This window comes from Scyliorhinus torazame, chromosome 25 (genome assembly GCF_047496885.1).
Source record: "Scyliorhinus torazame isolate Kashiwa2021f chromosome 25, sScyTor2.1, whole genome shotgun sequence".
NCBI lineage: Eukaryota > Metazoa > Chordata > Chondrichthyes > Carcharhiniformes > Scyliorhinidae > Scyliorhinus > Scyliorhinus torazame.
Window position 1 is genome coordinate 9,347,483 of NC_092731.1, and position 14,408 is coordinate 9,361,890.

Below are 14,408 nucleotides of genomic sequence, written 5' to 3' on the forward strand. Positions count from 1 at the left end.
CCCAGAAGGACGAACCTCAGTCCAGACGTACCTGTCAACTTCCAGCCACCACACTTGGGGAACCAGATGAAGGCCTTATCTAACCTGCACAGAGACGGTCACTTGAAAGTTAAGTAAAGGTCATTTAAGCTGTCGTCTAATGTGCAGTCATAGATTATCATAGAATTTACAGTGCAGAAGGAGGCCATTCGGCCCATCGAGTCTGCACCGGCTCTTGGAAAGAGCACCCTACCCAAGGTCAGCACCGCCACCCTATCCCCATAACCCAGGAACCCCACCCAACACTAAGGGCAATTTTGGACACTAAGGGCAATTTATCATGGCCAATTCACCTAACCTGCACATCTTTGGACTGTGGGAGGAAACCGGAGCACCCGGAGGAAACCCACGCACACACGGGGAGGATGTGCAGACTCCGCACAGACAGTGACCCAAGCTGGAATCGAACCTGGGACCCTGGAGCTGTGAAGCAATTGTGCTATCCACAAGGCTACCGTGCTGCCCCTAAGTAGCGTGTAAGTTATTAAGTATGGAACCAATTCTATGTTTAATAATAAACTATAATTGAACTAATATCCTGGTTGTGTGGTCATTTGTCCAATACATGGAACGTACTCGCATCTTGTGGTATTGATAAAGATAGAAGTCAACATTAATTGGCGACTCTGATGGGATTCGACTAGAAGTGACTTTGTTACTCCGAGAGATCCCACAACTTTGATTGAATTGGAATAGGGCAAAACGCACAAGCGCGAGTTCCGTATTGGCCAAATGACCAAATTTCGGAAATGTGCACTAACCACCTGCAAAACTAACAGGGTAGGATAGGGTAAATGCAAATGCATGCAAATCGAGAGGGATTGTGAACCGGAACATAGCCATAAGCCGTAACCGTTGTTCGATCGACTCCCTAATCCCCTCTTCCAAATTAAATAGTGAGGAAATGGCGACGCAATTGATAGAGAGGAAGATGAATCCGCAGCAGCAAACCGAGGTAGAAGTACTTGACATGTCACAGAAGTGTCCCATATGGGAGGATGTACTAAGGAAATACTTAAAGAGGACAGAATGGCCCTTATGGGCATATCTTTGTGTGAACATCGAATCGGGTCCAGGGAAGATAGGACAAACTTGGTGGGAGGATTTATGTAAAATTTATAAGAAGAATGTAACAAAGTTTAAAAAGCCAATGGCCGTAGTGTGCTGCTTGACGCAGCTAAGAGGAACCGAGAAGGTCTTGGAGACGCTCCGCAGTCAATTAATAGAGAAGGAGGAGGAGAGGAAGAAAAATGAGGAATTCCGGGAGAAGATAGCCGCTAAGGACAGGGAAATTGCGGTTATTAAACGTGCCCACCAGTCCAGTATAATCCATTTTAGCAGCTTCCAAACCCAGTCCGACAAGGCCTCCCAGGACACACAATGTGCATTCACTTAGAGAATAAATGTGCCAATCTACAGGCAGCTTTAAGAACGCTCCACCAGTCCACTAAGGAGCAAAGGCAAAACACCGCTGACCACACCAAGTGCCAGCGAGAAATAGAGAGATTACATGCATTACTTACAGTTCAAGACGGATTTATGTGTACCTTCGGGACAGTGGACAGAGGAAGAGGAGATGGCTGATTGGGAAGAGTTACAGGAAAGCGCGCAGTTGTATGTAATTAGATCTGAAAGTCAAAAGCAGCCGCCACCATCCCCAGTAATAAATGCACCAGCCGCACCAGCAGGCCCGGTTGCACAGGTCACACCAACCCCACTGCCCCGGCACCTATGAATCCGGTCACTACAGAAAGAAGGATCGGGAATACTCCAGGTCCTCCTATTACCTCCTAATATAAAGATAGAAGTCAACATTAATTGGTGACTCTGATGGGATTCGACTAGAAGTGACTTTGTTACGCCGAGAGATCCCACAACTCAAGGTAACCCAGTTAAGGGACGCATGTAACAAAATTACAACATTTGAGCCCACTGCGGACCCTTATTGCTTCTTTGAAGAAGTGTGCCAACAGAAAATTATGTATGGGTTGGATGAAAGGGAAGAGGTAAAATTAATAGATATGAAACTTGGCCACTCCGTACGATTAGCTCTACCTGAGCCCCAAAATGTAGGAGGGGGAACCCGAGACGAAATGAGGGACACCATATTAATTGCTATCGGTTACAATAGAGGGGAACCTGTAGATGGTTTAAATAAATGTATACAGAGGAAAGGGGAACATCTGACTGCCTTTGCCGGTCGCCTCTGGATACATTTTAAGGCAGTATTTGGAGACTTAAACCGTGCTAACTTAGATGATGATGTTGCTAACTTTTGGTTGGTTCAATTGGCTCTGTTTTATAACCTTTGCTCTCGAGTCGCCAGGTACCTTTATGATACCGCCACGAGGTTCAAGTTCAAGTAATGATCAATAACTCAACACACCAATTAGTAAGATTCAAATCAATACACATTTATTATACACAGTAAATCGCTACTCATGCATAAATTCTACTTCTAAGCTACTTCTACAACTAACAGGCCTATACTTAGCTTCGGACTGGCCCACCAGGTCAGGGGAACAAATGGCCTTTCGTTCGGGTTCTGAGTCTGCGGGATTCAAAAGCTGGTATGGACTGGTAGCTAGGAGCGCCTATCTCGTAGCAAGCGTTGACTTAAGACTTACTTTGTTGGAGCGGCAGTTGGACAGGTCACTCTCAAGGGTTGCTTTGCGTTGCTGAGTGACCCTGTCAAGAAGGACGATTTGAACTTGGGGGCTTAACTTTATAGTTCCCAGGGGCTTCCCGCCTTTCGGGGCGGACCCTGTACCTGGTTCCAAGTGATTGGACTTCGTTCCAATCGCTTGTTTCGATTTCTCCAATACTGGAGCGGTTCCCTGGTCGATGGGCGGTCTTGAGGTGTCCGTTAACCTCTTTTGTGTTGGCTCCTGCTGGTGCCGAGGAGTCTGGCTTGGCCTTGTTTATCCCAAATGTTTCGATTGTTCCCGGGGATCGCTCATTAGTATGGAGATGGCCGCTACATTATTATGCAGATGGCTGCTTGTATCAATGCTGCCTGGGCTTTTGCAGAGTTTAATACACAGTAAACTCACACCTGCTAGTTTCTGCCTGTGTTGGCTGAATTTCCCTTCAGCCTTTGCTGTTCTACATTTTACGTCGGGAGTTGGCCAACCCAGGTGGCTACACACCCTCCTTGTGATCCTAACGCGAAGCATGAAGGATCACATAACTGCGTTGTTCTTCATTCCCTGACCCGGCGAGCACTCTTCTGTGGCCTCTACACTGACCATAACTATGCAAGAAATTTTTAACTGACAATTTCGTGGGGCGCTATGTCAAACAGGGACATGCATTACAAAATAAGAAAATTGGTACCTCTAACTATCCTTAATAAACTACACTCACTCAAACATTCAATCATACTAACTTCCTAAACAATACACACAAAATCATAGCAGCATTATACACATTTTTCTGGCTTGGCAGTCAAGCTCAGGATTGTACAATCGCTCATGAAACATTTCTTTATTCACAACAACAAAAAACTCTTTATTGTAGATCGTGGGGGGTGGGGGTCTGGTCATATCCGAAAATAGGGGATCTCATCCTATATACCGGGGTGCGAGCGCGGTAGGCTCTCCTTCTCCATTTTCTCAGACGAATAGTCTGCACAATGCAGCAGAATATCGCCAATACTAGTAGGGAGTCTATCAAGTAGGACAGGGAGTACCAGGTTATAAACCTGTCACACCAAGATGGTGTGGTGTCGCTTGTGACTGGGCTCTGGGTACTGTGGGGAAGTGAATCATTAACGGCTGGGGGGGTTTGAGGTCAGGGGGTTCGCGTTCGCGCGCAACCAAATGTCTATTATAACGATGAACCACGCGGAGGATGTCCTCATGGTTCTTCTTCTTTCATAGAACATAGAACGATACAGCGCAGTACAGGCCCTTCGGCCCACGATGTTGCACCGAAACAGAAGCCATCTAACCTACACTATGCCATTATCATCCATATGTTTATCCAATAAACTTTTAAATGCCCTCAATGTTGGCGAGTTCACTACTGTAGCAGGTAGGGCATTCCACGGCCTCACTACTCTTTGCGTAAAGAACCTACCTCTGACCTCTGTCCTATATCTATTACCCCTCAGTTTAAAGCTATGTCCCCTCGTGCCAGCCATTTCCATCCGCGGGAGAAGGCTCTCACTGTCCACCCTATCCAACCCCCTGATCATTTTGTATGCCTCTATTAAGTCTCCTCTTAACCTTCTTCTCTCCAACGAAAACAACCTCAAGTCCATCAGCCTTTCCTCATAAGATTTTCCCTCCATACCAGGCAACATCCTGGTAAATCTCCTCTGCACCCGCTCCAAAGCCTCCACGTCCTTCCTATAATGCGGTGACCAGAACTGTACGCAATACTCCAAATGCGGCCGTACCAGAGTTCTGTACAGCTGCAACATGACCTCCTGACTCCGGAACTCAATCCCTCTACCAATAAAGGCCAACACTCCATAGGCCTTCTTCACAACCCTATCAACCTGGGTGGCAACTTTCAGGGATCTATGTACAGGGACACCTAGATCCCTCTGCTCATCCACACTTCCAAGAACTTTACCATTAGCCAAATATTCCGCATTCGTTATTCCTTCCAAAGTGAATCACCTCACACTTCTCTACATTAAACTCCATTTGCCACCTCTCAGCCCAGCTCTGCAGCTTATCTATATCCCTCTGTAACCTGCTACATCCTTCCACACTATCGACAACACCACCGACTTCTCTTTCACTTCTCTTTTCTTCTCTTCTCTGGTCCTGGAGCTTCTGGAGTTCTGTGGGCTCAAGCATAGTGTCTGTTACTTTCTTGGTTTAATATCTCGTATGATAGCCTGTCTGTCCTTTAGTGCCAATTACTCCCTTTATAATTGGCCACTATCTGTGACTCCCTCATTTCCCCCCCCAAAAACCGGATTTCAGGACAAGACACACTTACAAATACTGAACCAGTGCGAGCCGTCTCGCAGACTGTACGGTTTACCTTCCAAATGTTTGAGGATGTAAATAGCAGAGGTTGGCAACCTAAGGGTTACCTGAAAACAAAACAAAGCTTTTTGAACAAAACTTGCCGAAATGCGGTGCGTATGGGCCGCGACGGGTAAGATTTGGATGGAGTACCCGGGTAGGACGGCGACCAATGCCGTGTGTGCCCTACCCGAGCGTAGCTGACCAGAGGGGGGTTCCCAGGCAGGGCGGGTCCCAATGCCGTTTCTCCACTGCCTGAGCAACCGACAAGAATGGGCAAGAAATGTAGTCATCGTGGGAGGTTGCCCTATTGGTTCTTCCTTCGAACCAGAAGGGCAGTTACGAACGGGGGTCTGTGTTTCAGTCGACAGACGAGTTCCTCTGAACTGGCGTCTGGGACATGAACAAGTCTCTGCGGACAAACTAGTTCCTCTGAACTAGCATCTGGCCAAACGCGTTTCGCTGACTGCCAGTGGGCGTCAGAAGGGTGGTGGCGTGGACCATGGAAAAAAATTTCTGGTCTAACATACAACATTTAACAGTACAAGTACAAACAACATCAAACATGCTGCAGGTTCCATCAGAAAGGACACCGTTTTCTCCCAAGCGGTTCCTTTTAAAACATCATCGGGACACCTCAGTTATCGGTTGCGAACAGGGTCGCAAAGGGGTTCTCGTTTTGGGAGTCAGACTCAAAGTCGTCATCTTCTCCCGGATGCCAAACTCCCGAGTGTATCAGGGCTGATAGGGCTGCATGGTGTGATTTGGGATCGCTCTCGTCATTGCGGATGAGTCTGTACGAATTGTCTCGGTGCCAAAAGGTGGTGTCTAGTTCTGTGGGGACGGAATCGGAGTCGTCATTGTAGGTCAGTGGTGGGGTTTGTTTCAGAAAGTGATCATGAAGGGATCACTCGAATCGTGGTCAGATTTGCTGGGTGTGGGTCCTGTTGCATGGGGATAGTAGGGAGTCGTGCTGTGGCTATTGTCTGAGTCACAGTCGCTGTCGCTGCTGCTGCAGTCTGTGGGCGTTCCGGGGCGGAGTCTATCGTTCGGGGATGGAGTCGGGGTTGAGTCCGTGGCTGGGCTGGACGTGTTGGGTAGGGTTACGTTGGCTGTGGGCGGGGCGTGGTCTGCTGCGTCGAGCATGACGTGGTGTGCGTGGTTAGACTGTGTTCCATATGCCTTCATCTGGTTGATATGGAACCACGCAGTCTTTCCATTGGGGTACTTTATTTTGTAGACGGAAGGGCTTACTTTGTCCGCAATGGAGTACTGACCCGAATACTTTGGTGACAGGAATATGCTGGGGTTGTATACGGAGAGCATGACTTGCTGTCCTACACTGAACTCAGTCGCATGCACTGTCTTATCGAAACAGGCTTGCTCTGTTTCTTTCTTGTGCCCAATATCACTGCGGCTGCTAGCTGAGCCTTTTTTACGTTTTCCACTAATTGTTCTACTGCTTTCTCGTGTGTGAGGGCCGTCACTTCGGGGCTGGTCAAATCTAAACTTAACAAAAATTCTGTGCCTTTCATGGGGCGTCCGGTCATGAGAGTGTGTGGGGTGTAACCTGTGGATGCGGAAACCGTATTTCACAGAAACATCAGCGCAAAAGGGAGGACTGAATCCCAAGTGGTGTTGTTTTGCTGGACCATTTTACTGAGGGTGGATTTTAGGGTCTGATTCATGCGCTCCACGATACCACTCGACAGGGGGTGGTATGCAATGTGGAAATATCGTGAGGACGTTCTTCCTGACACGTCCCGGAAAATGGGAACCTTGGTCGGATTCAATGCTGCGGGGTTGTCCCCATTTCGTAAAGATGTGGTGGGTTAAAGTCTTGGCTGTGGTCTTTGCCGTGTTCATTTTGGATGGGAATGCTTCCACCCATTTGGTAAACGTGTCTATCACCACGAGTACATATTTATAACCATTCCTGCAACGGGGCAATGGTCCAATATAATCAATCTGGAGGTTAGTCCAGGGGCCATTAACGGGTCGGGTGTGACTGAGCTGAGCCTTTTTGGCATATCTGTCCGGGTTGTTCTGGGCACAGATAAGGCAATTCTCAATGTAGTGATTTACATCATCTTTTAAACTCGGCCACCAATAGAGCTGCCTGAGGTGGGCTGTAGTGGGATCAATTCCCTGATGTCCATGACTGTCATGGAACAAACAAATGAGCTGATTCCTGTCCTGTTCAGGAACCACATAAAGGGTGTCTTTTAACACCACACCGTCATGTGTGGTCAGAGCGTTTTTAAACCTATCATCGGGGGCTGGATAGTTCCCTTTCAAAATCTCCCTGAGATTGCTATCCTGCTTCTGGGCCTGCACTAAATCCTCGATATTAGTCTGCGAGACCTGAACTGCATTCACTGGTGCGCTTTCGGGGGTGTCCAAAAATATCCGTGCCTGGAACCTGCTTTTGCCAGTGCGTCGGCTTTTACATTTCCAGGGGGGAGGAACGATGGTGACTTTGAACTTTAACTATTCCAAAAGTCCTGTTCTGTGCTCGCTCTAAAATATGACGGAGCAATGGGGCTGAAGGGAGGGTTTTTCCGTCTGCGGAAACAAATCCTCTTGCTTTCCACAGGGGTAGGAATTCCGTAAGCTGTTGCAGACATAGAGGCTGTCCGAGTATATGTCTGCTGGGCAGGGGAAGGAATCTGGGTGTTCCACTATGTATGCGATGGCCGCAAGTTCTGCTGCCTGCGCGCCTAAGTGTCCTGGAAGTTTTATTGCGATTTCTTCTAGGGCGCGCCCCTGCGCGTCCTCGACAGAAATGCCGCATCCTGTTATGCGCTTCCCTTCTAATATTGTGGAATATCCATCCACATATATCTTAATGGGCTCGCACGTGTCTGTGTGCTGGGGGCTCTGGGTTGAATTACCTATCTTTCGGGGGGGTGTTTCAGCAATAAAGGGGCCAGTGTTGTGGTGCGGTGAGATAATGTCACATTCATGGGGCGTTCCGGGGTACTGTAGGTTATCGGCTAAAAAAGTGTGGGTCTTTGTCCTTTTAACAGTGATGTCCCGTCCCTGCAAAAGAAGGGTCCATCTGGCTGCTCTAATCTGACTAACTGTACCGTCCTTGAGTCGTCCGTCCAGTAAAAGTTGGGTGGGGGTGTGTTCTGTCAGGATTGTGATGGGGTTTAGTCCGGTAATGTAAGAAAAATACTGTACTGCCCAAAAAACTGCAGGCTGAAAATCCCTGCCGCACAGCATCTAAAACTCTGGAGGCGTAAGCCACGGGCCTTAACTGTTCGTGCCGTTCGTGAAGGAGCACGGCCGAAACTGTGCTTGCTACCTCTATCGCATAGGGGGAAAGCGGGTCTGGAATTTGTAGTGCGGGGGCTGCTATGAGTGCCCTTTTCAACGAGTCCACGGCATCCGTATGCTGCGGAAGCCATTCCCAGGGGGCTCCTTTCTTTAGGAGGTCTGAGAGGGGCGCTGCCTTGCTGGCGAAACCGTCAATGTGGTTTCGGCAGTAGCCAACCAGTCCTAAAAACGACCGGAGGGCTGAAACGTTCTGGGGAAGGGGCAATTTGGCAATCGAGTCAATCCTTTTATGCTCGATCTCGTGTTTACCGTGCGTGATAATTGTACCCAAATATATCACTTTGTGTTCCAAAATCTGGGCCTTTTTGGGGTTAACTTTACATCCAATTGCTTGTAGGACTTCCAGGAGTTTGGACAGAAGTTCGATGTGTTCTTCCTTGGTGTCTGTCTGCAGTAGTAGGTCATCTACGTACTGGACCAGACATTCGGGGCGAGAAAATTTGGCTAAACCATTTGCCAGTTGTAGGTGGAAAATGGAGGGGGAGTTGTGGAATCCTTGTGGAAGGCATGTCCGTGTGTACTGTTGGTTTTTAAAGGTGAAGGCAAATTTGTACTGGCACGCCTTTGCCAATGGAATGGACCAGAATCCATTACTGATATCCAAAACCGTAAAGTATCGGGAATCGAGTCCCTGCTTGAGCATGGTTTCGGGGCTTGTGGCTACTGTGGGGGCTGCTGCGGGGGTGATTTTGTTGAGTTCCCAGTAATCGATGGTCAGTCGCCATGATCCATCGCGCTTTCTCACTGGCCAAATCGGGGCATTATTAGTGGTGGCTACTGATCTAAGTACGCCCTGCTCTAATAAGCTGTCGATTACTTTTGCGATTTCTCCCTCTGCCTCTTGGGGAAATCCATATTGCTTTTGGGGTTTAGGGTCAGGTCCTGTGATTTGTACTGAACCAGTCATCCGGCCACAGTCGTGTTTGTGGGTCGCGAATGCTGTCCTGTTCTTTTGTAACACTGCCCTAACCTGCTTGTCCATGCTAATTGTAGTCGGGTTAAACCAAAATTTGCCTACTGCGCTAATTTTGTTGGCGTATTCACCTATTGGGAGCGTTGCGGGGGCTCTTGCAGATTTTGCCATTTTCCAGACACATTGGTTGACTGGATCAAAGGATAGATTGTGTCTATGCCCAAAATGTGTTCTGCTGTCTGGGGCAGGTCGACTAAAATTATGGGGTGCTTGGTGGTGATGTTGCCGATTTGAATAGGTACAGGGCTGTGATGTGTCCCTGCTGTGAGTGGCCTGTAAAGCCGCTGAGGGTGATGGTGGGTGTAGTGGGCCACGTGTCCTTTTGAAACATGGTGGAGGAATTTATTGTGGTGCGGGACCCTCCTGTGTCCCAGAGAAACTCGATGGGCTGTCCCCATATTTTTGCTGCAACAACTGGTCGGCCGGACCTATCCCAAAGGGTGTCGCAGACCCAACTGGGGGAGCCCAAACACCGTCAGTCGGTTCCGTTCAGGTCCGTCTGATCTGAACGGGTGCTCACACTGTGTATGGGCTCTGTCTTATTCTATTTCAGGGTGCCTGCCTGCTGGGCTCTCTGTGGCTTTCGTGGGGCATTGCACTCTCTTGCAAAGTGTCCCAACTGTCCACAGTTGTGACACTCCTGTGACTTTTGTGGGGGGCTGTTCTTGCCTTCATTTACCCATGCGGGGTTCTGGTGTGCCTTAACTGCTTGTATGTCTAAACTGCTTGCCTATTTAGAGATTATAAAGAGCTGGGATTCAAATTAAAAATCAGGTCCTCAAGGGTCATAATCTCCGGATTACTGCCGGAGCGACGTGCAAATTGGCAGAGGGAGGCAAGAATAAGGGAAGTTAACACCTGGCTGAAAGAGTGGTGTGGGAAAGAGGGGTTCCTTTTCATGGGACACTGGCATCAGTTTTGGGACAGGGGGGACCTATAGCGTTGGGATGGTCTCCACCTGAACCGAGCTGGGACCAGTGTTCTGGCGAAAAGAGTAAATAGGGTGGTCAATAGGACTTTAAACTAGAGATTGGGGGGGGAAGGGAAAGTCAGGGAACCAAGAGGTGAAGTAATCAATGGGAAGCGTAGCTGCTTAGGAATACAAAAAAGCACGAAAAGACAGAACTCAGGAGAGGTTACGATAGTCGCCATCTCACAAAATATGACACAGTGTATGGAAAGGCTCAGTAGACCAAGGTCCACCACACTAAGAAAACAAAACAGGACGGTCAATAGAGAATTAAAAGTGCTATATTTAAATGCGCGCAGTGTACGGAACAAGGTAGATGAGCTTGTGGCCCAGATTGTGACTGGCAGGTATGATGTGGTAGGCATCACAGAGACGTGGTTGCAGGGGGTTCAGGACTGGCATTTAAACATCCAGGGATTTACAACCTATCGAAAAGACAGCGAGGTGGGCAGTGGGGGCGGGGTTGCCTTGTTAATTAGGAATGAAATTAAATCAATAGCACTAAACGACATAGGGTCAGATGATGTGGAGTCTGTGTAGGTAGAGTTGAGGAACCACAAAGGCAAAAAAAACATAATAGGAGTTATGTACAGGCCTCCTAACAGTGGTCAGGACCAGCGGCACAAAATGCACCACAAAATAGAAAGTGCATGTCAGAAAGGCAAGGTCACAGTGATCATGGGGGACTTCAATATGCAGGTGGACTGGGTAAATAATGTTGCCAGTGGACCCAAGGAAAGGGAATTCATTGAATGTTTACAGGAGGGCTTTTTGGAACAGCTTGTGATGGAGCCCACGAGGGAACAGGCTATTCTGGACTTAGTGTCATGTAATGAGCCAGACTTGATAAAAGATCTTAAAGTAAGGGAACACTCAGGAGGCAGTGATCATAATATGTAGAATTCAGTCTGCAATTTGAAAGAAAGAAGGCAGAATCAGGTGTAAATGTGTCACAGTTAAATAAAGGTATCTACAGGGGCATGAGGGAGGAACTGACGAAAATCGATTGGGAGCAGAGCCTAGTGGGAAAGACAGTAGAACAGCAATGGCAGGAGTTTCTGGGAGTAATTGAGGACACAGTACAGAGGTTCATCCCAAAGAAAAGAAAGGTTATCAGAGGGGAGATTAGGCAGCCATGGCTGACAAAGGAAGTCAAGGAATGCATCAAAGCAAAAGAGAAAGCCTATAATGTGGCAAAGAGTAGTGGGAAGTCAGAAGATTGGGAAGGCTACAAAAACAAACAGAGGATAACAAGGAGAGAAATAAGGAAAGAGAGGATCAAATATGAAGGTAGGCTAGCTGGTAACATTAGGAATGATAGTAAAAGTTTCTTTAAATACATTAAAAACAAACGGGAGGCAAAAGTAGACATTGGGCCGCTCCAAAATGACGCTGGTAATCTAGTGATGGGAGACAAGGAAATAGCTGAGGAACTAAATAAGTACTTTGCGTCAGTCTTCACAGTAAAAGACATGAGTAATATCCCAACAATTCAGGAGAGTCAGGGGGCAGAGTTGAATATGGTAGCCATCAAAAAGGAGAAAGTGCCAGAGAAACTAAGAGGTCTAAAAATCGATAAATCTCCGGTCCCAGATGGGCTACATCCTAGAGTTCTAAAGGAAATAGCTGAAGAAATAGTGGAGGCATTAGTTATGATCTTTCAAAAGTCACTGGAGTCAGGGAAAGTCCCAGCGGATTGGAAAATCGCTGTTGTAATCCCCCTGTTCAAGAAGGGAACAAGAAAAAAGATGGAAAATTATAGGCCAATTAGCCTAACCTTGGTTGTTGGCAAGATTCTAGAATCCATCGTGAAGGATGAGATTTCTAAATTCTTGGAACTGCAGGGTCGGATTAGGACAAGTCAGCATGGATTTAGTATGGAGTTGAGGAACCACAAAGGCAAAAAAACCATAATGGGAGTTATGTACAGGCCTCCTAACAGTGGTCAGGACCAGGGGCACAAGATGCACCACAAAATAGATAGTGCATGTCAGAAAGGCAAGGTCACAGTGATCATGGGGGACTTTAATATGCAGGTGGACTGGGTAAATAATACTGCCAGTGGACCCAAGGAAAGGGAATTAATTGAATGTTTACAGGAGGGCTTTTTGGAACAGCTTGTGATGGAGCCCACGAGGGAACAGACTATTCTGGACTTAGTGTCATGTAATGAGCCAGACTTGATAAAAGATCTTAAAGTAAGGGAACACTTAGGAGGCAGTGATCATAATATGTAGAATTCAGTCTGCAATTTGAAAGAAAGAAGGCAGAATCAGGTGTAAATGTGTCACAGTTAAATAAAGGTAACTACAGGAGCATGAGGGAGGAACTGACGAAAATCGATTGGGAGCAGAGCCTAGTGGGAAAGACAGTAGAACAGCAATGGCAGGAGTTTCTGGGAGTAATTGAGGACACAGTACAGAGGTTCATCCCAAAGAAAAGAAAGGTTATCAGAGGGGAGATTAGGCAGCCATGGCTGACAAAGGAAGTCAAGGAATGCATCAAAGCAAAAGAGAAAGCCTATAATGTGGCAAAGAGTAGTGGGAAGTCAGAAGATTGGGAAGGCTACAAAAACAAACAGAGGATAACAAGGAGAGAAATAAGGAAAGAGAGGATCAAATATGAAGGTAGGCTAGCCAGTAACATTAGGAATGATAGTAAAAGTTTCTTTAAATACATTAAAAACAAACGGGAGGCAAAAGTAGTCATTGGGCCGCTCCAAAATGACGCTGGTAATCTAGTGATGGGAGACAAGGAAATAGCTGAGGAACTAAATAAGTACTTTGCGTCAGTCTTCACAGTAAAAGACATGAGTAATATCCCAACAATTCAGGAGAGTCAGGGGGCAGAGTTGAATATGGTAGCCATCAAAAAGGAGAAAGTGCCAGACAAACTAAGAGGTCTAAAAATCGATAAATCTCCGGTCCCAGATGGGCTACATCCTAGAGTTCTAAAGGAAATAGCTGAAGAAATAGTGGAGGCATTAGTTATGATCTTTCAAAAGTCACTGGAGTCAGGGAAAGTCCCAGCGGATTGGAAAATCGCTGTTGTAATCCCCCTGTTCAAGAAGGGAACAAGAAAAAAGATGGAAAATTATAGGCCAATTAGCCTAACCTTGGTTGTTGGCAAGATTCTAGAATCCATCGTGAAGGATGAGATTTCTAAATTCTTGGAACTGCAGGGTCGGATTAGGACAAGTCAGCATGGATTTAGTATGGAGTTGAGGAACCACAAAGGCAAAAAAACCATAATGGGAGTTATGTACAGGCCTCCTAACAGTGGTCAGGACCAGGGGCACAAGATGCACCACGAAATAGATAGTGCATGTCAGAAAGGCAAGGTCACAGTGATCATGGGGGACTTTAATATGCAGGTGGACTGGGTAAATAATACTGCCAGTGGACCCAAGGAAAGGGAATTAATTGAATGTTTACAGGAGGGCTTTTTGGAACAGCTTGTGATGGAGCCCACGAGGGAACAGGCCATTCTGGATTTAGTGTTATGCAATGAGCCAGACTTAATTAAAGATCTTAAAGTAAGGGTGCACTTAGGAGGCAGTGATCATAATATGGTCGAATTCAATCTCCAATTTGAAAGAAAGAAGGTAGAATCAGATGTAAAGGTGTTACAGTTAAATAAAGGTAACTACAGGGGCATGAGGGAGGAACTGACGAAAATCGAATTGGAAAATCGCTGTTGTAATCCCCCTGTTCAAGAAGGGAACAAGGAAAAAGATGGAAAATTATAGGCCAATTAGCCCGACCTCGGTTGTTGGCAAGATTCTAGAATCCATTGTTAAGGATGAGATTTCTAAATTCTTGGAAGTGCAAGGTCGGATTAGGACAAGTCAGCATGGATTTAGTAAGGGGAGGTTGTGCCTGCCAAACCTGTTAGAGTTCTTTGAAGAGATAACAAATAGGTTACACCAAGGAGGGCCAATGGATGTTATCCATCTTGACTTCCAAAAAGGCCTTGGATAAGGTGCCTCACGGGAGACTGCTGAGTAAAGTAAGGGCCCATGGTATTAGAGGCAAGGTACTAACATGGATTGACGATTGGCTGTCAGGCAGAAGGCAGAGAGTTGGGATAAAAGGTTCTT

General features: G+C 46.9%; 1 protein-coding gene and 1 long non-coding RNA gene across 5 annotated transcripts in view; one reads left to right on the forward strand and one right to left on the reverse strand.

The window, feature by feature from the left end:
* The window catches only part of LOC140402296 (uncharacterized), a 269,290-nt gene that overhangs the window by 196,931 nt on the left and 57,951 nt on the right, over window positions 1–14,408 (reverse strand). The gene's annotated exons all lie outside the window — the stretch shown is intronic.
* The window catches only part of LOC140402293 (cytochrome P450 2C21-like), a 118,672-nt gene that overhangs the window by 1,378 nt on the left and 102,886 nt on the right, over window positions 1–14,408 (forward strand). The gene's annotated exons all lie outside the window — the stretch shown is intronic.